The sequence below is a fragment of the Ambystoma mexicanum genome, chromosome 1p (genome assembly GCF_040938575.1).
Source record: "Ambystoma mexicanum isolate Mex_15411 chromosome 1p, UKY_AmexF1_1, whole genome shotgun sequence".
Lineage (NCBI taxonomy): Eukaryota > Metazoa > Chordata > Amphibia > Caudata > Ambystomatidae > Ambystoma > Ambystoma mexicanum.
In genome coordinates this window covers 436059741-436087022 of record NC_090921.1, presented here as the reverse complement: position 1 = coordinate 436087022, position 27282 = coordinate 436059741, and the positions used below count along the sequence as shown (strand labels likewise).

The 27282-nt window shown below is 46.0% G+C and overlaps 1 protein-coding gene and 1 non-coding gene across 2 annotated transcripts in view; both read left to right on the top strand.

Annotated features, from left to right (window-relative positions):
* Positions 1–27282, top strand: part of PDE4C (phosphodiesterase 4C) — a 1504034-nt gene that overhangs the window by 326669 nt on the left and 1150083 nt on the right. The gene's annotated exons all lie outside the window — the stretch shown is intronic.
* Positions 18285–18446, top strand: LOC138462197 (U1 spliceosomal RNA). Its single transcript, XR_011264805.1, has one exon. It is a non-coding gene; the product is annotated as a U1 spliceosomal RNA (small nuclear RNA).

Sequence of the window (27282 nt, the reverse complement as noted above, 5' to 3'; positions counted from 1 at the left end):
ATTCTTAGAATTACAGTTACCAACCACCTCTTTACAAGTAAAACACTTGATTTCTTTTCTAGGCAGAAGTCCCAATCCCTTCAAAGTCTTTCCCTTATTCTTGGAGCATGAGTGTTCTCAGTGGCAGAAGGGGCGTCACTAGGACTAGTGACCAACAGGCAGTGTTAGAATAAGTTATTTAGTAGCAAAAGTCAGAGTTTCCTTTAGGAAAACTGGGCAAACAGGTGAGTACTTTACTTTTAGAGTTAGAAGAGGGTCCAGGGGTTTCACAGAAGACACCCCAGCAGTATTCTAGCAGTGGGACTGGGTGCACTGGATGAGTGACCTCCCAATCACAGATGACAACCCAGGATTGCACAGAAATCCCAAAAGGCTTAAGGTAAGTATATACCCAAGCCAACACAGTACTTCAGCAATGAAGAAGAGATTGCAGCAGGAGAACTTCAGGGACTTCAGCCAAATACCCGGTCAGTGGATTCCTTGTCCTGGAGACTGAACACAAGACCTCAGAAGGGACTTTACAGCAGGGATCAATGAAGAAGGCTCTAAGCAATATTTCTCTCATGGCTGAATGCGGTTCTGCGAATTTGGCGTGGCGCCTTTTCAAGGAACACAGAAAAAATACAGAAAATCATAGTTGAATTCTCATTGTTTTAAAGGTCCAGCACTCTTGTGAGGGGACTTTTCGGACTCAATTTGTGTTGCTGGAGATACACCAAGATGCCCACAAAGTTTCAGCGATATTCGGAATTCGGAAGACCATGCACTGTACAGTGGCTGGAGGTCCCAGGGTATTTGGGTATTGTAAGAATGCAAGGTCACAGCAACCTGTGTGATGGCTCAAAATGCAGGTCATCTTGAGTCTAGCGGGTCTCACTAGGCTCTGGATTCGGGTCTTCGTTTTCGGAGTCCACAGGTCGATTGTAAGGAAGGGCTGCAGCAGGCTCGGGTTACACAGCAGACTCTCTGGTCGCTGGAAATCGTCTCCGCTGCTTTTCCTTTGTCATCCTCTTCAGTTTAAGTTTCAGTGGTCGACATGACTTCAGCTTCCAGGTTTCTAGTATTTATCAGGAACTACAGCACAACCTCTGCATTCTCTCCCTGTATTGTACAAGAAAGGGGTGTCTGGTTGTCCAATCAGGACATCCAGCCACCCACTGGGATTTGTCCCAGTAGAAGCAAGGTGTAAGACAACGGAGGGGGAAGTTTTGGACTCCTCCCTGACTTCCTATGCTTACAGACTCCCCCCAAAGACAAAACTCACACAAAGGAATTTCCCACCCTGGATGTCAGGGCAAGGAACAAGAAATGACAAAAAACACTAAAATAGCAGAAAAAGAAGACAGGGGCCATTTTGGTCAAATGAGCAACCATAGGTGCCTTTACTGCAGCTGTGATCACAGCCCGCGTTAAAGGTGCACCAAATTAGTCAAAGGTATCACTGCCACCAGCCATTAAAGGTAAGCTTGTCACTGTAACAGAATTGTTACAGTTTTTATGTGAAAGAGGATACATGTGGGGTGTGCTGGTTTCACCTAACAAAATGTAAAAGGGATCCAAAGATCCTTTCTACCCTTGTGAACAATAGTTCACTCAAGGTTAGCACAAGAAAGTTAAATGGGTAGCCCCTATGGCAACCCAGCAACAACAGGCACTTATTGCCAATAAGTTGTTAAACATGATAACTTTAAAAAGACACTATGGAGAGTATTAAAAATGACACCCGTAAAAATAGTTAAAGATTAGGTGAATGTTGAAAAAAGGTTCCCATTCACTGAGGTATTAATGAAAAATATCACACTAGAAAAGCAAAATGTTCTGGGGTTGAACCAGGAATGGAAGATTTACCAGCTCTCTGGAAATCGTACCTAACAGAATGTCCCACAAGTGTTCCTTTCTATAGGCTGCACTTGCACTGGTAACCAAACTTTCAGCTGATGCCGCTGCTTTCTAAGAGCTTGACATGGCCGGTGGCAAATCTTGCACTGGTTGGTGTTCTTCCTGCTGCCTGTACTGTGTTAATCTGAGGCTTGCTCTGAGTCCTCCTGATAGAGCTCACACCGAACTGCCACTGCTGCTGCCACTGCCAGAGTGGTACGAATGCCCCACACAGAGCTCAGCGGTGAGTGCTGCAGTAATCTGTGATGGTGTTGTACTGCTCTCATAGCCTGTCAAGCATGTGAAAAGTAGAGTTCCACTGCTGGACACTGGCGTATATCCCACCCCCAAATCTCTGCTCATGGCACTTGTGCGTTTCACCCACTTCAAATCAATGGAAGTGTCACAAAGTGCTTCGTAAGCTAAAGCAAGTTGAAATCTCGCACTCTGACGGGATCTCAGTCACTCATTACCTCTCCCTAGTCTTCTTCCTACAACTACACTAAACGTGCTCTACTTTATTACACGGTCCTTAAATATCCTGCAAATGCCTCGAGTGTTGACCTGCGTCTTCTCTGAAAGCTGCTAGAGCTGAATGGCTTCTGGAGCCGCATGTCCCCTTTAAGCCATGTGATCAAATTTCAGACATACGTTTTAAAAAGTTTGTCTGAGGTTCGTCCTTGATAAGTCACCCAAAATGTAGGTAATTCAGTGTTGCAGCAGGAAAGTTCATCCAGGCCTTGTTACAAACATGTGAAGTTAGGGTGAGTATTGTGAAAAATTAACTGAGCACCAAGTAATGTGTGCATTGCATACTTATTGACTCAAGCATGCAGCCCTTTTACCACAGACATTTGTCTCAAATATAAAGCTATGTGGTCATTCTTCTGCTCCCAAAATGCTTTCTAATGTCCTGTAATGCAGGGTGGAACCCTCACTGATTTCCTGTAATGCAGGATGGAACCCTCGCTGATTTCCTGTAATGCAGGATGGAACACTCACTGATTTCCTGCAACGCAGTGTGGAACCCTTGCTCATTTCCTGTAATGCAGGGTGGAACCCTCACTGATTTCCTGTAATGTAGGATGGAACCCTCGGTCATTTCCTGTAATGCAGGATGGAGCCCTCACTGATTTCCTGTAATGCAGATTGGAACCCTCGCTGATTTCCTGTAATGCAGGAGGGAACACTCGCTGATTTCCTGCAAAGCAGGATGGAACCCGCGCTCATTTCCTGTAAATCAGGGTGGAACCCTCACTGATTTCCTGTAATGCAGGGTGGAACCCTCCCTTATTTCCTGTAATGCAGGATGGAACCCTCGCTGATTTCCTGTAATGCAGGATGGAACACTCGCTAATTTCCTGCAAAGCAGTGTGGAACCCTTGCTGATTTCCTGTAATGCAGGATGGAACCCGCGCTCATTTCCTGTAAATCAGGGTGGAACCCTCACTGATTTCCTGTAATGTAGGATGGAACCCTCGGTCATTTCCTGTAATGCAGGATGGAGCCCTCGCTGATTTCCTGTAATGCAGAGTGGAACCCTCGCTGATTTCCTGTAATGTTGGATGGAACGCTCGCTGATTTCCTGTAATGCAAGATGGACCCTCGCTGATTTCCTGTAATGCAGGATGGAACCCTCGCTGATTTTCTGTAATGCAGGGTGGAACCCTTGCTGATTTCTTGTAATGTAGGATGGAACCTGAATACTTTGCACTGTATGTAAATTTGAATATATGTATGCTCGTTATGTAACCATGTCCTAAATTGTGCCCTGATGCCTCCGGGCCTGACGGTGCGCGTTACAAATTAAACAAATACAAATACAAAAAATGCAGGATGGAACCCGTGCTCATTTCCTGTAATGCAGAGTGGAACCCTCGCTGATTTCCTGTAATGTTGGATGGAACGCTCGCTGATTTCCTGTAATGCAGAGTGGAACCCTCGCTGATTTCCTGTAATGTTGGATGGAACGCTCGCTGATTTCCTGTAATGCAGGATGGACCCTCGCTGATTTCCTGTAATGCAGGATGGAACCCTCGCTGATTTCCTGTAATGTAGGATGGAACCCTCACTGAATTCCTGTAATGCAGGATGGAACCCTCGCTGATTTCCTGTAATGCAGGATGGAACCCTCACTCATTTCACCCAAATACTACCTTTCCTCTCCTTCACACACAAAACACACAAAACACTCACCATCGTCGGCCTCATCATGTCAAGCATCGACTATGCAAACAGCCTCTACCTCGGTATACCGGAATACCTACTGAAGAAGCTACAAAGGATCCAAAACACAGCAGCCAGACTACTCCTCAAACTATCCAGAAGAGACCACATCACCCCGGCCCTAAAAACACTACACTGGCTCCCAGTAAAACAGCGCATCATCTTCAAAACAATGTGCATAACGCACAGGGCAATCAGCGGACAAGGAGCAGAATTCCTACAAAAGAAAATAACAATCTACAAGCCAACGAGACCGCTCAGGTCAACCAATGAAATCCGACTGGAACAAAAACCTTACATCAAGAAGAAACTCGGAGGAACCGCTTTCTACCACCTAGCCGCGAAAACCTGGAACAGCATCCCAAAAATAATAAGGAACACCAAAGATCACCTCAAATTCAGAAAATTACTAAAAACCTGGCTCTTCAAAACCAGAGACTAAAACCGAAACAACAATAAGACAAATGACTCAACAAAAAGGACCTTGACACAGGGGTCCACCTGCGAGACCCAGGGAGACGGAGGCAACGACTCCAGCCGACCCTCACCATCCCCCATCACCCGTACAGCCACAACTAGGTACCACGAGCTGTGGAACGGACAAGACACAACTAATCACCACACAAACGGAAGTATGGACACTAGCAGCTGCGCTAGTCATGTGGGGGGGTGAGGAGCATGCAAAGTTATTAAGGGAGCGGGCGGAGGGGACAGCTAAATCCTCAAACGGCCTCGAATGGAGAAAAAAAAAAACGAGCACGTACCTCCTGAGGCACAGGGTGTACAAGCATCCCGTCGTGTAAGATTACACGAGCCCAACCGGCTCAATCCAGGATAGAGATGCCAACTAACCAATACCACTAACAACTTCCTTCTCTGCATACACCTCTCAAACTCCAAACCAAACACAACCACAAACCTCCAGCACAGCAAACCGCACGAACTTCACTACACTGCAACAACAAAACAAAAACACACATAGACTCGCACATCAGCACACGACGACTACCGGCCGCATACACCCCAGGCCCAGCCGACGGAACCACCGGGCTGAGGCTGCCAACAGCACATCACTGCAATCTTGCACTTTTCCAGCCTCCACCCACTAACCCACCCCTCCCTCCCTCTTTCAGAGCCGCCAGAGCGCCAGGGGACCACTCCGGTGGTGATAGTGCGCGGTACAAATGACCTTTAACATTAACATTAACATTAACATTAACATTAACATTTCCTGTAATGCAGGATGGAACCCTTGCTGATTTCCTGTAATGCAGGGTGGACCCTCGCTAATTTCCTGTAATGTAGGATGGAACCCTCCCTTATTTCCTGTAATGCAGGGTGGAACTCTCGCTGATTTCCTGTAATGTAGGATGGAAACCTCACTGATTTCCTGTAATGCATGATGGAACCCTCGCTAATTTCCTGTAATGCAGGATGGAGCCCTCGCTAATGTTATTTGTCCCTTCCCTTTCTCATGGGAACATTTCTGAACAGTACAGTAGAAGAGTCTCAAACTTACCAACTTTAAATGATAGCCTTTTAACAGAAAATACTTTAGATGGTTATTTTAAGTTGTGGTAATGTGCTCGGCTCATTAAAATAAGTGTGATACTTTTATTAGGACTAACATATATACCGGAAGTGATCGTTGAAATGAATCACTGTACAATTTTAAAAAGCACCACTTTAGATGTATAGTACATTACATAATTTCCCTTTTTATGCTCTATTATTAGATACATCCATCACCACCCTCCACACTTCAAGATAGCTTCTTTTTTTCCCTCTTGTTGCATAGCTGTCAGCAATGGCTGGGATAGGATTAGCAAAGGTGCACCTGACAACGTCACTATCACCAACATAGAAAGAGACATGACAACGAGGCACCAACATAGAAAGAGACAAGACAACGAGGCAACGACATAGAAACAGACATGACAACGAGGCACCAAAATAGAAAGAGACATGACAACGAGGCACCAACATAGAAAGAGACATGACAACGAGGCACCAACATAGAAAGAGACATGACAACGAGGCACCAAAATAGAAAGAGACATGACAACGAGGCACCGACATAGAAAGAGACATGACAACGAGGCACCGACATAGAAAGAGACATGACAACGAGGCACCAACATAGAAAGAGACATGACAACGAGGCACCAAAATAGAAAGAGACATGACAACGAGGCACCAACATAGAAAGAGACATGACAACGAGGCACCAACATAGAAAGAGACATGACAACGAGGCACCAAAATAGAAAGAGACATGACAACGAGGCACCGACATAGAAAGAGACATGACAACGAGGCAATGACATAGAAACAGACATGACAACGAGGCACCAAAATAGAAAGAGACATGACAACGAGGCACCAACATAGAAAGAGACATGACAACGAGGCACCGACATAGAAAGAGACATGACAACGAGGCAACGAGGCACCAACATAGAAAGAGACATGACAACGAGGTACCAACATAGAAAGAGACATGACAACGAGGCAACGACATAGAGACATGTCAACTCTCACCAACATAGAAAGGGACATGACAACGAGTGTGACAAAGAGACACAAACAGAGAAAGGGCACGCAGAGAGAGTTAGGCAGAAAGAGAGAGATGAGCCTTTTATGCACCGGGTACATTAGTATTACCAGATTATTACTATTACGACAATTATTCTTATAATTGATGTTCTTTTTGCTAATCATGATAAAGGCATATTCATAGCACGTGCCTACATTTTTCAGCTAGTACAAAAAACGCACACAGTGTAATGCAGTGTATCATGGTCCTATAATGCCATAACGGGGTTCTGGTAAAATGTGCAGATTGTGCACCCTTTGACCTCTAGGTGGGTATCCAGCCATTTTATTGCAAACAAAACAAAGTGATAAATTTCAAAGCAGACAATAACACTGAAAAACAGTACAAACACTAATTAAATAAAAAAAAGCTTAGTGGGGTAAGGGATAAAATGGGCTGGGTTGGGGTGGTGTTAAAAGTTTAAATAAACAGGGAGTAGGGGGGCGCTGTTGCGCATGTCGAAAATGGCTGCTTAAACCCGGGGCTCCCACGCTGCCTCTACATCCTGAACTTATAAATCCTCATTCTGGCTGACTGGTTTGCTGCAATTTGGTCGACCTGCTGCGGCCGGGGTCCTGCACGGGCGGTGGAAGTTTGAGCCCGAAATAGTTCTGCGTTTCCGAGATCTGCCCCCACGAAGTTCCTCCGACACGGGCGGCGCTCCCTGGCCGGCTCCCGGCTCCGGAGGAATCCACCCGAGTGCCGCGGCTGCTGTTTCTTGGGGCCTGCGCTGGGCGGAGCTCCCCCTCCTTGGCGCCGGAGCCTGCCATCGGACGGAGAGGACTTGGAGGCCCGGTGCCACGCCGGATGGTCGATCTGTGTCCCGGCCCATTCCTAACCCGTCGCTGCTGTTTTGGACCCCCTCCCCTCGCCCTGATCCTTGCGGCTTCTTCTGGCTCGCGATCCTGTTGCCGCATAGCCCCACGAGCCGGACGGGCTGCGGGTGGTGCTGTGGGCGCCGCTCCATCTTGAGACCTGGTCCCGCTGGCGGGCTTGTGGCCCCCTGCTCTGCCGCCTGCTCCCCTCTGGGCCCCTCCGGCAGGGTCGACCGCTGGGCCTGCAATCCTGCTTCTTCGGGCGGCGTGCTTCGGATGCGCCCGTGCTGCTGAGTGCTGATGCCCCTGCGTGCGACCGCTTCCAACCGGGCCGGGCACCTGAGATATCTGGAGTGCTCCGCTCGACAGGTGAGGCGGCATCCGGCGCAGGGGGGTTTACCTCCGGAACTCCTGATTTAGGGCTGCGGTCCTCCTGCTTTTTACCTGCCTCTCTAGACCCGCAGTATAGTTGCTGGTTGGGCTGCAATCCACCCTTCGTTGTGCTGTGACGGATCCCCGCTCGTTGTAACTACTACTAGTTCCTCGTTACATTGGATACACGGCCGTTCTGCTTCCTGCTGGTGGGTACCTCTGAGGGCCGTTATACTGAGTGTCCCGAGGTGAGCTGGACATTATTGACACGGGAGGATACAATCCATCCTTATCCCACATTCAGTTGAGGTCCCCTCGTGTCCGCTCCCGGAGGTGGTGGCCTCGACCCTGCAGAGCACCTGTTTCAGATCCAATACACGAATAGAGTTGCTAAGAGCATCGGGGAACCTGGCAGATCCAACAGAGCCCCTAAGACCCCTGGTGGCAGGAAGAAGGGCCCTATGGACACATTTACCAATGCGGTCAGTCACTCTGAGCCAGTTGACACCCAGCGGAGCGGGGGTGAGCAGGGCGAGCGTGAGGTGCTAGACAGAGAGGATAAATTGGCCATGCTAGTCCAGAACGGCTTTCTGGCTGTAAATACCAAACTGGATGGGATAGTTGCTACTATAGGTTCCCTGAAGGCCAGAATCGATAAGGAAAGCGCGCGTGTCACTGAGGCGGAAGGTAGGATAAGTACTACCGAGGATACTGTTGGTCAACACAGTCGTGACATAGCTCATATCAAAGACACTATGAACAAGCTGCAGAGTAAGTGCGAGGATCTTGAATCTAGGTCCAGGAGGAACAATGTCCGAGTGGTAGGTTTGGCCGAATCCTTCGGCAAGGGCCAAATGGAGAAAAATATGGAAGAACTGTTTAAGTCCTTATTTGGGCCCAATGCATTGTCCGAACACTTCCTTGTCGAGAGAGCACACCGCACCCTAGCACCGGCTCCCAAACCTGGGGCACCACCGCGAACTATAATTGCTCGTCTACTAAACTACAGGGACAGAGACACAATCCTTCGTTTGGCCAGAGAGACGGGCACGCTGCTCTATGAGAATAATCGCATACATATCTACCCTGATTTCTCCGCCTCTGTTCAGGCTAGCAGACGCTCGTATGAACCGGTCAAGAATCTCCTCAGAGAGCGGCAGATCACATATGCCATAATGTTTCCGGCCAAAATGAGAATTCAACACGCTGGTAGGTCGCACTTCTTTGAGAACCCATCCGAAGCCCTATCATATATTGAAGCTTCTATACCCCTCCCTCCAAGAGGAGAGCGACCGGCCCTGAACAATGGACCTCAAGGTATGTTACCAGCATAAAGGAGAGGTGGACGTAGGATATAACACCAATTGCGCAAGTGTGACGGAGTTACCTGAGGGGGGAGCGGGAACAGCAGTAATAATGGACCATTATTGGGCCTGTGGAGAAAAGGCATACCATACACTGCCTCCCCTGTGGAATGGTGTGTGCACAATGGTACACGTCAATGTACCATCACTAGTGGTACCTAAGAAGCACGTCGATGTGGCGAAATTTCCTAGAATGAATGAAGGGGATAAGAGAAGAAAGAGATCTGCACCACTTCAGGAGGAGCAAGGGAACAGGACCAACAGCAATGACACTGTCCTAAATAGAAGAAAAAGACAAGGAGAGCCGCTGACAGGAAATTACCTGTGGGGAAGGTCGGTAACGGCACTAACATCAATACCGCCAGAACACAGACTATTCAGCAGAGCAGCAATGTTCTTCTCCTCAATAATACACCCGGGATTACAGGCTTACGCAAACGCAAAATGGCTCCAAATAACTAGATGGGAACTAATGATGACCATCAATTCTACAGTAAATGGGTTCAACGCAATAAAAGAGGAGCTGCGAGCTGTAAGGATGGTAGCACTCCAGAACAGATATGTATTGGACCTTCTCACAGCAATGGAAGGAGGAGTTTGTGCAAAGATAGGACAATCATGCTGCACGTTCATACCTGCCAATGATGCTGACAATGGTACACTGACAGAAGCAGTTTCGCAATTGGCCCAGATGCACTCCAAAATGATGGATGAAAGCAACGGTGTGAATAAGGATAAGAGCTGGTTTTCACTATTATGGTCATGGATGCCATCATGGCTGTCAGATGGACTGAAAATAATAGTGGGCTGTACTATATTGGCTGGAGCTACCCTGATCATAATTAGATTTTGGAAGGCACGAAAGGCACGCACTACTGACGAGTTGCTGGAAATGGTGGGAATGCACCCCTTGATGCCAGCAGATGACGGCCAGCATACAGGTGTAATAATACAGGAAAGGGAGAAGCTGCGCACCCAAATAATTACCAACCATCTAGACCCACCATCAGTAAAGACCGAGAACCCAAGAAACCCCAGGAGTTACATAGGAAGATGGATATACTGTACTCCTGGGGGTACCTGTGAATATATGTATTGGTCTTTTGAAGATCATGTAAACCACTATGGACATCTCGGAGGAATAACTAAGATATGGCGAGTAAGAGGAGATAACGAGAAGGATATGTTTGTGGTCGACAAGTCGACCAGAGGGGGGACTGAAGTGGGAGAATGGAAGACCAGGCTCCCGTCCTTCGCCTCTCGCGCTTGGCCTAGAGGGTCACGACCCAAACACCCGCCACGAGAAGAGTTTGTCCATTTACCAGACGACCAGATAACCTGGTACAGGAACATACGGATGTGTCCATCTGCTTGCCCAGCAGCCCGCACTGGCCATGCCGACACCTGCGGCACGGATCAACTAGACTAAAATCTACACGTCGTTAGAGATGCCATGACGACTTAGACAACGGGAAGCACATCTGTACAAATATACACACTGGACATTCCCACACCAACCTACACGAAGAATATACTCAGTGCTATGACGTAGGCGACAGGCATATTCACGGACGTGCATCTTTATTATTTTTATATAGGCTTTCAGAATGCAGAAACGCAAGACGCGTCATGAACTTTTACTAGCTTGCTCACGCTTCTCTTTGAAACCAGTTACCGCCATGAAAAGTATAATGAAGACAATACTGGTTATGGAATTATATGCTCCTATAACCTAAAGCACCTGTGCACCAAACAGACAACTTTACCAGGCCCAAGTAGGCCTCAAACGAGAGCTCCCGAGGACATCAACAAGGCAAGAGTCAGTTGCTGATCCTGCAGAATGAGCTCGGCGAAGCAACCAGCCAAGGTCGCAATGTTGCAAACCCACGTTCCAAGAATAAATCATCAAAGGCACGATGTTGCAACCTCGCACTCCGCGCACCAACGTTAAAGCCACACCGACAAATTAAACCAGATGCGCGGTAGAAAAACAATATTAATTGTGAAGAATTATGCCTCTTTCACGGTCCATCCCCACGTGACCAAGCCGAACCTGACGAGATGCCAAACCCGGGAGAACAGAGGCGTCTGGATCTCTCGCTACGAGACACTGGCAGATACACTTGAAAGGCTCAATGGACATCTGCAACGGTGGGAACGGTATCCCGTCTAGCTATGAATAAGTCCTCACATTGTCTGCATGTACCCATAGTGAAACATTGTTGCAACTTACAGGTACACCGAGAGCTGGGAACGACGGTGGTCCCAGGCTGGGAAGCTCACGGGCGCACCAATCAGAACATGGGGCTCTTATCACTGACGCCAGCACATTTAGCCAATCCTCAGGAGTCTTCATGTAACAATTCTCATGTATCTAATTGTAGGGACAACCCAGATATACCACCTGACTACACCTTGTCCACTAATATCTTTCTCTATATGTGTGCTATACTAACCCTACCACTCGAACGCCCAATGAAGAGTGGCGATAGGTTTTTTGTTAACTTTCTGAAGTGACGCAAGTAGCGCGTCATAATACAGTAAAAAGGGCCTGCGAGCCCCACGATTGTGTGTGTGTCAGGACGAACGCGTACGCTCCTTGACCCATCCCTGCCGTTTTTGTCTAATAAACAGCAGAGTCACCTTGCTCCTTGTGTGCGTCTCATACTCTATCTCATCTCGTCTGGGATATACACGGGAGGAGTTGGGGCCTCCCTGCCTGGAGGTCCGCGGACGGTCCGGCCGACCCCGGCAGAATTTCCCCCCGACACCTTAATGTTTGGCACTGAGCTATTGTGGTCCCCAAGGCATGGGCCATTCTGTTCTGAGATTACAGTCAGCCATCTTCTGTGAGTGGTGGCGTTGGAGACCTGGGATGGCGGTCATGTGAGGCAACATGACTACCCCGGGAGTATTCCACAAGTTTGGGGTTGCACACTGTCGAGTTGGGGGAGACGGTGAGGGTGGCGGGTGGGTTAGAGGGGGGAAAGGTTGGGACTGTTTGTTTCGAACCCCATGTTGTAAAGTGAGTATGCCCCCCCTCTACATGGGTCACAGCTTTGAGAAGGTTCTTTTGGGAAGTTCATGTTGGTTAATGTTGATACTAGTGGTCTGGAGCTCACTTACATGGTCTGAGATGCATGATACTATGTCTGGGGGTTGTCCGTTACTACCCACGCAATCCTTTCGTATAGCTCTCCTCACGCTCTTGTTATTACCCATAGGTTACATTTCCTGTAAAGTTCTGTTCATGCTCTGAGGGTTAAACTTATCTCATGGAATGTGAGGGGACTGAACAATCGCTCGAAAGCCAAAAAAGTGGGAAATTACATTGTCAGACATGGTGCCCAAATCATTATGCTACAGGAAACCTATACTATGGGAAATGATAATGAGGTCATCATGCCCGGTTAGGGCAATTCCAGGTTCTATACCAACTATTCATCCCAGTCCAGGGGGGTTGCCATTCTTATACACCCGAATCTTGGGCTCCGGCTTGAGGGCCATAAACTGGACCCTTTGGGCAGATACGTCCTTGTCTGGGGCTCGATATTGGGCCCACGGATATTGTTGGTCAACACATATGGGCCTAACATTGATGATCCCACCTTTTATGCTGATGTATATCAATTGATCGCTGCTGTAAATAGCCCTACCATAATTTGGGGAGGAGATTTCAATGTTACCATAGACCCGGTGCTTGATAGATCCAGCACAATTGTGAGAGCACCTAGCAGGGCCTCTCTTATGGTACAGGATGTTCTGTCTCAGCTTTTCCTTGAAGATGTCTGGCGGGTTCTCCACCCGACTACGAGGAGTTACACGTACTACTCATCGGTACATGATTCCGAATCCAGAATCGATTATTGGTTTGTCTCACCCTTTCTAATTGCTGGTACAAAGGCATGCGAAATACTAACCCGCACACTATCTGACCATGCCCCTATAACACTTGAGGTCGCTTTTCACAATTGCCCTAGACCCCCTAGGAGATGGAGGATGCCTGAGGGATTGCTGCGGGACCCCGGGACGGTTGAGGGGCTTCAGACTGAGATCGCTGAATTTCTTGAAATCAACATAGGTTCAGTCGATAAATACTCCACGGTGTGGGAATCCTTTTAGGTCTGGGTCAGGGGTGCGCTATTGTCTAAATCTTTTGGCCTTCTTAAGGGAGTCAGGGCTGAACTGGCCCTGGCTGAAGGCAAGCTGAAACTACTGGAGGACACTTATTCTCGCACCCATGACAAGAACATATTGGCCGACATACAGACACAGCTTCAGGAATTCAGTAAGTTGGCCTCTAGAGAAGTGCAGTACATGGCATCCCCTATCCGAGCCCGCAGATATGGTGAAGGAAATAAGGCGGGCAGGTCACTTTCCAACTTACTCAAACAAGACAGGCACCCGAATCGTATTACCAGCGTACAGACGCCTGGGGGTACGGTTGTAGTGAATGAAGACGAAATAAATGCTGAATTTGCGGTGTTCTATGAACGATTATATAGTAATAGAGATACTAAATCCGCCACCGAGATAGGGAAATACCTTGCGGCACTTAAGATTCCAAAACTCCAAGAGGAGACCCGCCTTGCACTGGACCAGCCTCTTACTACAGATGAGATTGCCGAGGCGATTAAAGATTTAACGTCCAATAGAGCTCCAGGATTAGACGGCCTCGGTGCTGAGTTCTACAAAGAGTTTAGTGTGGAGCTTGCTCCATTGTTGTTGCGGGTCTGGGAGGAATCCCTTCAATGTAACATACTACCTCCATCCATGAGAGAGGCGTTAATAACTGTTCTCCCTAAACCGCGCCGTCCCCCCCAAGATATGTCGTCTTACAGGCCATTGTCTCTCATTAATACAGATGCCAAAATATTCGCCAAAGTACTGGCCAACAGGCTTTTGCCTGCGGTCCCCGCATTGGTCCACCCTGACCAGAATGGGTTTATCCCCGCTAGATCTACGGCACTTAACCTACGTAGGCTCTTTGGAATACTGGCCCAGGTTGACCCAGGCAGGAACGCTGTTGCCGTATCATTAGATGCTGAGAAGGCCTTCGACTCTGTTTCCTGGGCCTACTTGCTGGCAGTGTTGGAGTCGTTTGGGATGGGCCCGAACTTTATTAGATTCGTGCAGTTGCTTTACACGAAACCCGGTGCCCGGGTGCTAACAAACCAAACAATCTCGGATATGTTTCTGTTGGGACGTGGCACTAGGCAGGGCTGCCCATTTTCGCCTATATTATTTGCTCTGACAATAGAACCAATGGCAATCGCGATAAGGCTTCGACACGCCAATAAGGGCATTAACCTGAAGGGAGCCACACAGCTAATATCCCTATACGCTGATGATACACTCTTATATATTCGTGAGCCCGAAAATAACCTACCCCCCATAATGGCAGAGATTCAAGAATTCACTACATACTCTGGATACACCATAAACAAGGATAAATCGGAGGTCTTTCCTCTTACACCGGCAACAGCCTGCCCTGTCTCTCTGGGCGGGCTGAGGTGGTCCAGCGAGTCCATCAGATATTTGGGTATACTTGTCTCACATGGGAAAAATAGACTATACACTGATAATCACGATGCCACGTTACAGGCCTTGAAGAATAAACTGTTACTGTGGGACCGCCTTCCGTTATCATTGCATGGCAGGGAAGCAGTCCTTAAAATGGTAATCCTCCCCAAATTACTGTACCAGTTTGTGAACATACCGATTTGGCCGGGAAGACTATTTTTTACCAAACTTAGGTCTATGGCCACGGCCTTCCTATGGCATGGACAGACTCCAAGAATAGGGTGGGAAAGGATAACTAAACCATACTCTGCGGGTGGGCTGGCGGCCCCTGATTTTGAACTTTATTATCATGTATCCCAGGCCCAGTTCTCTAAATATTGGTATTCCAGGGATGGGGGCCCCCCACATGTAGATGTAGAAGAACTTACCACGGTACCCACGAACATACAGTCTGTCATTTTTGATGATCGTTACAGGGATTCATGTGATTTTAACCCTGTCAGTAGTACGGTCGCAGCCTGGCGGGCAATATTCAAGAGGCTGGGACTGTCGTGCCTGTATAATCCGGAGGTCTCCCTATGGAGATACCCTGGTATCCCCCCAACATATGACGCCTGCCTGCGGTCGGCCTGGGACCCTGACGACGAGATGTGCCTGGGTGATATGTTTATCGATGCAAAGTTCGTGACCCTTCAGCAGATAACTGGGGCTCTGGGCAGGGGCCCACTTAGAGTTCTGCAATACCATCGTATGAGATCGGCCTTCCAGAAATACTGGGCGTCTTTCCCCGATGAACCCCCTACACACCCTTGCGTTCAGATGATCACATCCAGAGGCCGCTTAGGTGTGTCCAGCCTATATGCCATGGTACAAGCACACTCGCCCACGCCTGGTCTTAGCAGAGATAAATGGGAGAAGGATCTTCAGATCCCTATTGATGATAAGACTTGGGAAAGGTATTGTTCACTTACCAATAAGGTTTCCCTAAACACTGGGCTACGAGTAATCCAATTTAAAATTCTCAATAGATTGCACTACACCCCGGCCAAGTTAGCCAAGTTTGTCTCAAGCGCTCTGAGTCAATGCCCAAAGTGCAGAGCAGACTACGCTGGCTCGTTCCATATGTACTGGAGCTGCCCGGTGGTGGCTGGGTTCTGGAGGGAGGTGGCAAATATACTAGAGGAGATCACACAAATCCCCCCGACGCTGTCTCCACAGAAATATTTATTCGGGGACATCGGAAAATGTTCCGAAAAGACCAGAAGACTGTTTAATGTCACATGTGCAGTGGCTAAAAAATGTATTCTGCTTCAATGGAAAAATCCGTCGCCACCCACTGTGCAGCAGTTCCTCCGAGAACTGGTCTATGTGAATGAGGCTGAGGAGCAGTTTGTTCTCACACGCCCTTCGGCCTGCAGACCTAAGGATATTTGGGGTCCCCTTAGAATGTTCCTTTGTGATATGATCTCTGATGGTGACAGCGACACTTAGACTCACCGCTTTGGGAAAATGTATACTATATGTACTGTGTTCCTCTGCATTACCGTACCATGATGATTGCGATCTGTATGATGAAGCTCTAGCTGTGTTTTGTGTTTTTCTCGACCACTAATAAAAAGAGTTTTTAAAAAAAATAAATAAATAAACAGGGAGTTTGGGGGGCCACCTTCAAATTTAAAAAATCCCCCCAAAATTGGTGTTTTGTCCACAATGAAATTTACCACTCTGTAATTGTGGTCGGTAAAATGACATATAACCCTCTAGGTCAAGGTTGTCCAAGGTACGGCCCGCGGGCCACAATGCGGCCCGCCAAGCCATTTTATGTGGCCCGCCAGGCCGTATGTTGGACAATGCTTGAGTAAAAAAAAAAAAAAAAAAAAAAAAAAATTTTTTTTTACATTTTTTTTTTAAATGTGCCTGTGCGCAAAACTCCTCTGTGCTCTATTCGGGACACATAAAAGAACAAGACAAATGAGAATTCTAGACTGCTATCAGCATCATCAGTCACAATATTTTTGGGGGGAGACTTGGAAACATTGGCACAAAAGGAGCCGCTCTGTGCTGGATCACCATACTTTCACCAGTAAACCCGATTCAATCACCATGGCCCCCTTACAAATCCCAGCCATGCTGTGATTGACCTGTGGACACATAAATAATCGTATCAATAAACTTTCTCTGCCTTTTTTATGGCGAATGCCAATTTCACCACATTCATTTGGGTCAATTTTATTGCTTTTTTTACAACAAAAACCGGTGGCAGAATCCCTGCACCCTCACTTTCTATATACCTTACCCAAAATTACCATCTATATTTTTTTGGTAAAAAAGCGTAAAAAAATGCGGCAAAAAAATGTTTTGTCGAAATTGCCATTCAGCAAAAGTGGGCAATAGCAAATAATCTACACACTCAAGAACAACCTTTCAAAAAATGCTCTCCAGAAATGTATAGAAAGGAAACAAAATCCAAATCCAAATCAATGGGAACCAAAGTTTTCGTTTGTTAGTGGATTGAGTTTGTTCACAAAATGGATCGGAGTACACTTCGAATAGTTGCTGCAGCTCTGGAGAAAATACGAGTGGTATGATAGGTTATTTATAACGCGCTTAATACCCATGCAGCAGTGATCCCAATCATAAAAGTGAAACAGGCAAGCCCAAAAGGTATAACTTATTTTCACTCTTTTGGTAGCGCAGTCTGAGGGCAGCCTACACCCTTCAGGAGAGGTGTGAGCTGATACAGTTGCAACACAAAAAACAATAGTACTATGTTCCCAAAATACCTTAGTTCTTGTCTTTCGGATCTCAGCAGAGCCAGGCTTTTCAACATCAGACCAGAAGCATGGGTGCCTTTGCGCTGGGCTGGGGTCAAGTCGGAGAACAGCAGCGATGGGCCCCAATGATGCAGTTCTGTTTGGCAGTGGTGCTGATTTGTGGGTAGAAAACGCTGGGAACAGTAGGCCGTGCCAAGTGGATGGCACTGGAAGACTCAGTGACCTCTGGGCCCTGACAAGGGAATACTTGCCTTTGGCGCTGTGCAGGCTCGGCTGACACAACACGGCATATGGTTACAGCAAAGATGTCAAAGCTTCAGCATTGTCATTGAGCAGAACTCTGAGATTCAGGGGTGGTGGAGCGTCGAGGTCCAGGATGATTATGATGGTGTGAATGGGGCCAGTGCTGAGCAGCTATGCTCAGGAGGGCCATGGGCCCGTGTGGGGCTGACAGGCCAGTGGGCAGACTGCAACAGGCCTGCTCAAGCCATCCTGCTATTTTTAGAAATCTCGGGCCGAGCAGCACCTGATGGGAGAAAGGAACTGCGCTACAATCTGCTCTTCTGCTGGGCTCTGCCTGCTGGAGCTTCCCCCTACACGCGGGACAGGCAGCTCTGCAGACGCTCAGAGCTTCCGGGGATTGGGGGGTTGGGGCTGGGTCAGGGCCTGCCTTCTCACCCTCGCTTAGCAGGGCTTCCCAGAACTGACCCAACCCCTGCCCTCTTGCATGCAACTCATACTTAGCTGGCAGGGGAGAATGTGATCTCAAGGGCAGATCTCCCAGGGTGAGGCTTACCCATTGCACATCGGATTTGCTGACCCCTGCTATGTTCCCAAATGCGGGATACACGACTGCATTATTTCTGGTAGTGGGGGACTGCGTTCGCGCTCTCCCCCCCGATTTATTGGTGAAAGAAAAGGTAAAGTGTGCACTAGGCCTGCTAGGTTGCATACTTTTAGATTGTGCTCACATTGCGTTTCTTCAATTAGGTTCACCTTTGGGTGATCGCTTTTCAACATTTTATCTGTTGTATTGAATTATGCTTCTTTCATCACCACAGAAGTAATGTGTATTACAGAGATAAGCTGCCATATGTATTGGGCACACTGCACATGCTCAGGCAGCATCAATCATGCAGGACAATGCTGGCCTAAATTGGGAACAGCCAGCATAGACATGTTGCTACAGAGGCATATTTTGGGTACAACCAGCATGACAATGGGCCTCATTACGACCCTGGCGGTAAGGGGTTAACGCCAGCGTTAGCTGCGCCGACCCCTTACCGCCAATTACGAGGTCCCCTAGCGCCATGGTGCTTTTAACACCTGCTTTTAGCGGGTGTTAAAATCCATGGCGCTAAGGGACCATGGAGTTAATTACGCCACCGTAATTTACGGTGGCGTAATTAACGCCTTCCCCACTCCCATTATGCCCTATGGGGCAAAAATGGGAATGGGGAAGGGTAAATGGGGATTGGGGACTTACCGCCCCGCCAAGGTCGGAATGGGGCGGTAAGTCCGCCAACCACCATGGCGTAAACGTAGTTTACGCCATGGTGGTAAAGTCACGGCCCAGGCGGTAACTTACCGCCTGGGTCGTAATGAGGCCCAATGTGTTACATCAGTGACAGTGCTGTCTTACACTGTGGACACATTGATCATTAAAATGTGTTGTGTTGTAAAATGTTCTTTTCTGCTGTTGGTGACATGGAATTTTCATGTTCCCCTTTAGAACTGATTGTACACTTATGGCTTTTTGGTCACCTTTTCTGCTGTAAAATGCACCATTTCAACCCCATATTTGAAAAAAAATTCTTGGGGGGGATCCCCCCCAAACCCTCCCTAGAACATTGTAGCTCCCTCACTACGCTCGGTCGCCCCCACTATTTCAGAAAAATATTAACACATAGACACTGAAAGAAATCACAAGCAACTAACCTTTGATCATTGCCCATGACACCAAAAGCTATCCTTGGGACTGCATGGCTATCACTGCCTGTGATGCTATTGTGTCAAAGGTCACACAATATCGCTTTTTAATATACTGCTTTGGGTGAGGTTGTTGACTTTTGGCTCGCCGGCCCACTGGGTGACAAAAAGTTAATGCTTCGGCCCCACATTCAAAAAGGTTGGACAAGCCTGCTCTAGGTGTATTGGTTCTGTAGAATCTGTTGGAGGTATTACAGGCCTATAATACAGGCTGCACATGCGTAATGCCTGCTACTAGCCAAGCCTGTGATCAGCCTTACCAGGCGAGTGAGCACATTCAGCAGCTTTGAAAACTGCTCTGGTTATTTCTGCCTTTTGACACAACCACTGAGGAAAGAGCATGAAGGACTACGGCAAGTATTCACCGCAGCCATGTGTGTGTAGCCTGAACGCTGCTACTTTTTGAAGTCAGAACTATGCCAACACGCTGAGTATCATTATCAGATCCGCCACAATTACTTATTTTATTTATTGGCTATTGTTTAAGGCGCCTATCCAACAAGTGGTGGAAAGATACAATAACGGTCCTACTAGGCCTTGTGACATTCAGACCTACTCTGGTTGTCATGTTTTGGTGCCACTTTTACCATCTACATGGTCTCTTGAACCTTTGAGTCGTGCATGAAAAATGTGGGTAATGGCTTGGCTAGTCGGAGCTGAGTTTTCTATTCGAATAATTGTGAGGCAGGCCAACAGTGGCAAATACCTGCGTGTCAGGGGGTGTGCATTCGAGGTTTTTCTGGTAATTGGTCTTTAACACCTGTGTGGTGTCCAGTGTAAGGGTATGGAATGGTGGCAAGAATCAGAGGATGGAGAAATGCTGGTCTGAGATTTCACGAGCCCTTTCCCCAGCAGAAGAAATTGCAGATAATACCCTTTCATAGATAGCAGGGAAGACATGTGTTAAATGGCCAAATGGACACAGGAACCCTGCCTGACAAAGAAAGGTAGGCAGGTCTTCGTTATGATCTGGTGGTAACAATAAAAACATGTTTTTAAGATACCACATACTAATAGTTGAGAATGTGTTGGCTAGTTAATGCATGCGATATATAGAAACTACAATACTGCTTGGATAAATATTGGTTATTACCCACATGTCATTCTTTCAATGAACCCCAATATAGGCTTATAGGCCGAGGGTGGGGTCATTATCACAGGATAATGACCCGCCACCCAGTTATGGTCCGAGACGAAGCCGTTGGACATAGGTTGGGGAAGGGCAACTATACCATGCGATAATTACCCCTCCTGAGGTCTATAAGGCTATTAGCACTTAGTGGTAAAAGCAATACATGTTTCAAAGTATTTTTTGGCTAAGTAAAAATGGTACTTTAACAGTGAGTCAAGGAACTAGCCAAATAGTTAGTACATTAAATGTGTATTTATTTTGTAGCATTTAAATAAGGTTGTATTCATATGTTAAACATTTAAATTGAAAAGTTGATTATTACTGGAGTGAGTTTAACATGAGCATGCATTAAGTGTCATGTAAAAGTAAAACATTGCTCTATAAAAAAGTGAAATGAAATTGCATGGCTTAGCTTTCTCTATGTTGTGTTAAATAGGATGGTGCAGTAAGAAATAGCTTCTCCACAGATGAATTGCCTTCTTGAAAAAACCTTGCCTGGAAATTGCATTTGTGTTTCCCGGTTTGCTTTTGAGTCAGAATGTTCAGAATACAGTCAATATCAGTAGTTATTGACTGCACCCTGGACATTTTGATTGGATGATGGGTCAATATCAATCTCAATGTGCTAATTGGAGGTATTTAAAATGCCAAATGCCCTTTCTATTACCACAAGACTCATTATAAGGCACTTAACATGAACAACAAAACAGTGTAGCCCCAAAGGACATGCCAATAAACCAAATTATACTCATGCCTGAGGCCTGGTTAATATATGCAGCTAAGGAACAAAACAGTCAATAAGCTCCACCAAGAAGTATACAATGGAAGTGGTAAGAGAGCAAGTGTTAAGGAAATCGGCATGAAGGGAAGGGGTGGGGATTGAAGAGAGGGAATAGTATTGTGTAAAGTTAAGCAAATGAGTCAAGCATGCCAAAGCAACACATTTCTGACACAACTCAGAAGGTTTCCAACTCTTCTGGCCAAATTGGTCTCAGTGTATAGCTCAAGAGTTAAGCGCTGGTATCTTACATTAGAACATCCTGAACTTTGCAGGCCTGAATCCTACAGCAGAGTAGCAGAGGCGACTCAGCCCTTCATTCTTGCAAAATTAAAGAATTATTGAAAAAAATGAAATTGTAATTACGAACGTAATGAGAATGCCTGTTATAGTAGCACGTAGGAGCAGGAGGAATCCGTTATGAAGCAGTTATTATTATTATTATTATACTATTATATTATTATAATTATTATTATTATGAAAAGTCCACCCCACAGTGATCCACCTAAGGACCAGGCCTCTCCGAGATGTCAGGAGCCAAGCTACTACATGGGGTCTGCATGAAGGGCTGGAGCCGGGGACGTGAAAGATCTCTAGTGCCAAGGAACCCAAGCAGTGACCCTCAGGGTACCCAACACACAGGAACTCATTGTGCACAAGCAGCCGCAGATCACCTCTTTAGTGACTGTGCCAGAGTCACAGCAGACGTTTAGTTGGCATCCCATTACATGAAGGATACTGGACACTAGAAAGAGTTGTGTGTGCTACATGAATGGTCAACGTTGCTGGGCCCTGCATCTCCTGCAGATCTCTGTAGGCAACTCTATCAGTGCACTCATCATTAGCAGTAATGTTCTACTAGATCCTGGGACAAATACTTTTGCATCAGCCCAACTGGAGTAAGGGAATACCTTTCATGGGGTTCTTTGCTCCACCAGGTCTAGGTCAGTCATTGCACTTACTTTGATGCCATTTCTCCTGTCCATAGCACACTTTCTACCTAAATCAGGGTTCTGCAATCTGTAGTTCTCCAGATATGCTGGACTATGACTCCCATGATCCATTACCATTGACTATGCAGGCTAAAGTTAATGGTAGCTGTAGTCCAAAATAAATAGCAAACAAGACTTAAAACAATAAAATCAGTAAATGTCCCGTCCTTTTTTATACACTTTAATAAGCCAGGATTGAACATGTTTCAATATTCAAGTCCCCTGGAAACAATTTGCAAGGCTGGTCAGGTCTGCTGGGTGTGGTTCCCAATGATCACAAGTGCTTGCTGTGCCAGTCCTATGAATTGTTCACCAGTAAAATGCTATTACACTGTTTATAGCTGCTAAACGGCTGCCTGTCTCTTTTCAGAGGGGGTAGGCCATCTTCTGAGAAGTAATTGCATTTTCGAGCATCACTCGATTTAGCTTAATTCATTTTCATAAGAGTTATGGTTCAGTGCCAATTGTCCATCGCAAAAGGTTGTGTTTGGTCTCATTCTAATGCTGTGCTGGTGATTAACATTGGAATGGATCTAGTTTTCAGCCAAAATGTCACATTTTGTGCCTGTTGTAAAGACAGACTGATCGAGCACCAAGCCCCCCTTCATCAAAGCCCCGAAATGTGAATTCCCCTAGTCTAAAAATGTACACATTGCAACGTTGCTGTGTGGATGCATTTCACCTGGCGGTTGTATCAATAGAAGCAGGATAAAGTTGTTATATTATTGCCAAATCATACATTGGTTTATTTGGAAGCTTATATAGACCATCCCTCTAGCACTTCACAAAATGTCAGCCTCAGCTCGGGGACCCCGTGTGCCGGAAGTTAAACATGCACATCTATAATTTACAACTCGATCACCTTGTCTGTAAGAAGAATACATGGCCCTTTGTTGGTGAACAGGTTGCATCAGTGTGGCCCAGTGACGAATGTACCATCTGCAGAATGGGGAAAACAGAATATTATTGTTATTATTATAATTATTATTATTAGCTTCAATGTTTGACCAAATTGTGTTACCCTGGGCAAATCACATCTCCCTGTATACCAGTTCACTGTACATGAATGGGGCTCATTACAGCTTTGCCGGTATCCTGGCTGTAAATCCACCATGATACGGGCAAATGAAATTACTGTTACTGGCATTGACCGGATTACAAGTGCCGGGTGACGTTAGTCCCCATTCACGGAGTCCCTTAGGACACCTGTAAATTCAGCAATTCTTGCTGATAGGGAGCGGCAGACTTTCCTCCATCTCTTAGCTGGAGGTTATTACTCCACCCAACCCTGCAAACTAGTAGTTGGCTGGTGCGCTAAAGCGCTGGTATACGTAATTACTGGCACGTTTTTACCGCACTGGAAAGCTTGTAATGAAGCCCAATTGTCTCCTAGAACAGAAGTGACTGCTTAATGTGTCGCAAACTTTAATATCTAGTGAGATGCATTAACACAATCAATTACACAATTTAATTGTACAGTCATGAGTAGCCCAATCCACCTCCGGAATGTTTAGACTCAAACCCATCAACCACCCAGTTATTTCACATTTCGGCAGCCATATACAATGTTTCCTAAGAGGAATCTTTTCCAGGAATTCCATTTTAAACCCAGAAAGCAGTGGGCCTGTTTGGAATAATTGGACGCTTGCCAAGTGCTTGACCTGTCAGGGCTCCAAGCCAGTGAGTACGTCGTATTGATGGATAGTCGCCCCCACTGGGCGATAATTAATAAGCCAGAATGAAGAGGTGCACACACATTATACTGGATGTGTAAATAATTATCTAGCTACCCCAGGAAAGTGACACTTCCCTATTCGACATTGTTACTCAGAACAATTCCACTCTGTATGTAATGTGATATTGACTACATACTGTCACATGACTCTGTCAAAATCATCTAGATAGGTTAAGCAAATATTGGCCCAATATCATCTAGAGGTGTGTAAAAAATAATATTGTTGCTTTAAGAACCTATTGCTGCATTGAAGGAGATTATGTCTCTTATTTGACCCTTTTAACCACTTAAGTGAGTCTAGGCATCTAGAGTCTCACCAAACCTTTATGGCATCATGTAATTAACCTGCTGTTCTCCAGAGAGTTCATTACATGCAAATGTAACAGACTGGTGCTGGGATTCCATATACAATTTCAAACTCATCTGTTTGCAAACTTTATCTAAATTGATGTTTTCTTGACTTTTAAAACTGCAGAGAGAATGCCAACCAGCCTCGTTTATTTGCATGCAAGCAACATTCAGTGGAGTAGCAGGTTTTAGGATTGTGACTGTAGAAATGCATAGGGCGATAGAAAACAGGTTTCCCTAATTAATAAATCAAGGGGGCGGAGGGGGGTGGATTACATCAGTGTAAGGGTAAAACTGAAACAGCACATTTGAGGTGACCTTAATGCAGAATTGTGGCCAAGCCATGAAGAGGGAATAGAGGGGGAGGTGCCCCACAATGTTCTAGACCAGAAATGTGTTGTGCCAGTGGAGAAGGTCTGAAGTCATGCGGCTGGAATAGGAGTTGATACTGGGTTCTACATCTACGGTAAATTAATAGATGGAATGAGGAGGCACAGATAACATATCAGGCAAGATGATATTGGGGGCTATGCCCTAGTTAGTTAAACTGCTGAAGAAGCAGCTTTCAGATATGAACCCCTTTGGCACACATGAGGAGGTGATTGCGGTGGCTGGAGATCTGTTATCTGCGAGTGGAAAGAGACAGGTCAATTTGTGGGTGTTGTGCCTTCATGAAAGACAGGTTGGTATGCCAAATATTCCCTGATGAAGGCAGGGGAGTTTAAGAAGAATCAAAGCCTCAGGGACACCAAGGCAAGGAATTGAGACCTAATTGCCAGGAAGCAAAAGGGCACCTTAAAGAGGATGTGCATGGCTGTAAAATGGCAGTGCTGGCCGGCCATGAGCGGGAAGGATTCTGGGGTATTATAGCCAGGGGCGTGTTAGATTGTCCATGTTTCTCTCATTAATATTTCCCAGGTTAGATGGACTAAGCACTTTTCTAATATGTATGCATAATAGCGTTGCATACTCAGAAGCTACTGAGGCAGCCATTTGCCTTGAGGGAGGAAGAGCTTGTAATGAAATATATCTATGGTCTGCACATGTACTGTTTAATTGGTTTCTATGTTTGTTGGATTATTGGCACTGATCTCCCATCACCCCACCTCCCACTGCAACAGTCCACCCCACAGTATGGGAAAAGAAACAGTCAGTTTAATATGAACATGTCGTTTTATTTAAAATAATAAGCAAGGATTTACAATTTGGCCGCCAACTGCTAAGTCAGAGGAAGGCACCCACAATACTACAAACGAATACCGGAAGCTTGTATACAGAAAAGAAATGTGTTCTGCCTGCTAGCATCTCACTAGCGTTGTCCTTCCAATTAAAATATTCAATCTATTCTTCATAATCACACTAACATCCATAAATATAAATGACCATTTTAGAAAATAGACTCAAATGTTTCACAATAAAGTCACAGAACCATACCTTGTTTAATTTAACATTTTTGAAATCATCAATGTGCATTATAGAATCGTGTCTACCATAGCACATGCCCCTTAAATCAAAAGGTGAATCAGTTCTCAGAATAACGCTTGAAATAAAACTGTTTACTATGAACTACCACTAGCATTATAAAAATGTGTTGCTCCTCCTATAGTTTGCCAATTATTGGACTGATATAAATAAAGAATGTTGGGCACAATCCGTCACAAAGTATGGGGCATGAATACTATTTGACATATTTTGTGATGTTTGATTGGATGCAAATAATTTCAAAGGATTGGGATTCTCAGGCTTTCTGTTTCATTTGAAATGTTAGGACATTGGTGCCTATCTCACTCACTTAAATAAAAATCAGGCTCACCCTCACAGCACTCCTAGTTCCATCTGTTTATTAAGGAATACATTTCAATTACTTTATTGACTCTGTCAGACAACAATCAAAGGACTTGTCACTCCACATTTCAATCTGAGATGTCTGATACCACTGGAGATCTCAAATTGCAGGAGAACATCTGTATTCAATTTGTGGTCTGCAGCCTGAAATCCTGAGACACAATGCACAAAAGGCTGCATCCCATTGGCCGATGCAAAGTGTGTCACTATTCTGTGAAATGGTCTGCTGAGCAGACAATAGATTGAGTTAGTGGCTGGTACAGTTGTGTTTGGGTACTGCAGGAAAGTGGGGCGGGGGCAAGGGCATTGGAGCAACCTCCCTATATTGAAAATGCGAAGGGATCAGGTGAAAGTGCAACCTTGTGGATGCCCTTTAGCAGATGTCCTTCTAGAATGACACTCTTTCACAAGCAACATATAAACACAGACCCATGTATTATTATGATACTTCCTAAGGTCTCAAATTTAATTAGAAATCAAAAAGAACATGTACCTTGCATTATATCCCCCCCTTTCCATGATATAGCTTTTAGGCAGTCATCATAAAATATTTATGAATGATATCTGGGTTTAATTAATTTCTGGGAAATTAATCTGGGTGCATGGTTCTTATTTTTTCTTTGTTTTTCAAAGGTGCAGGACAGGTAGAGACACCGACTGCCCCAGGCAGCTCCGCCAGTCCTCAATTTCAGCCTGTGCACCAGTTCCAAAACTCCCTTTCAGTTAATCTGGTCATGCCTTTGGATCTGTATCCCTTGGTATCAAGTCTGCTTCCTGCCTGTTGAACAGACACTCTTGCTTCACTGCTTTCCCAAAACTCTCCCTTCTGCCTATATGTTTGAGTTTAAATACTCAACAAACTTCATTGATGCAGCATCTTTTGACACTGCATTTTAGATTGGAGACAGCCTGTGA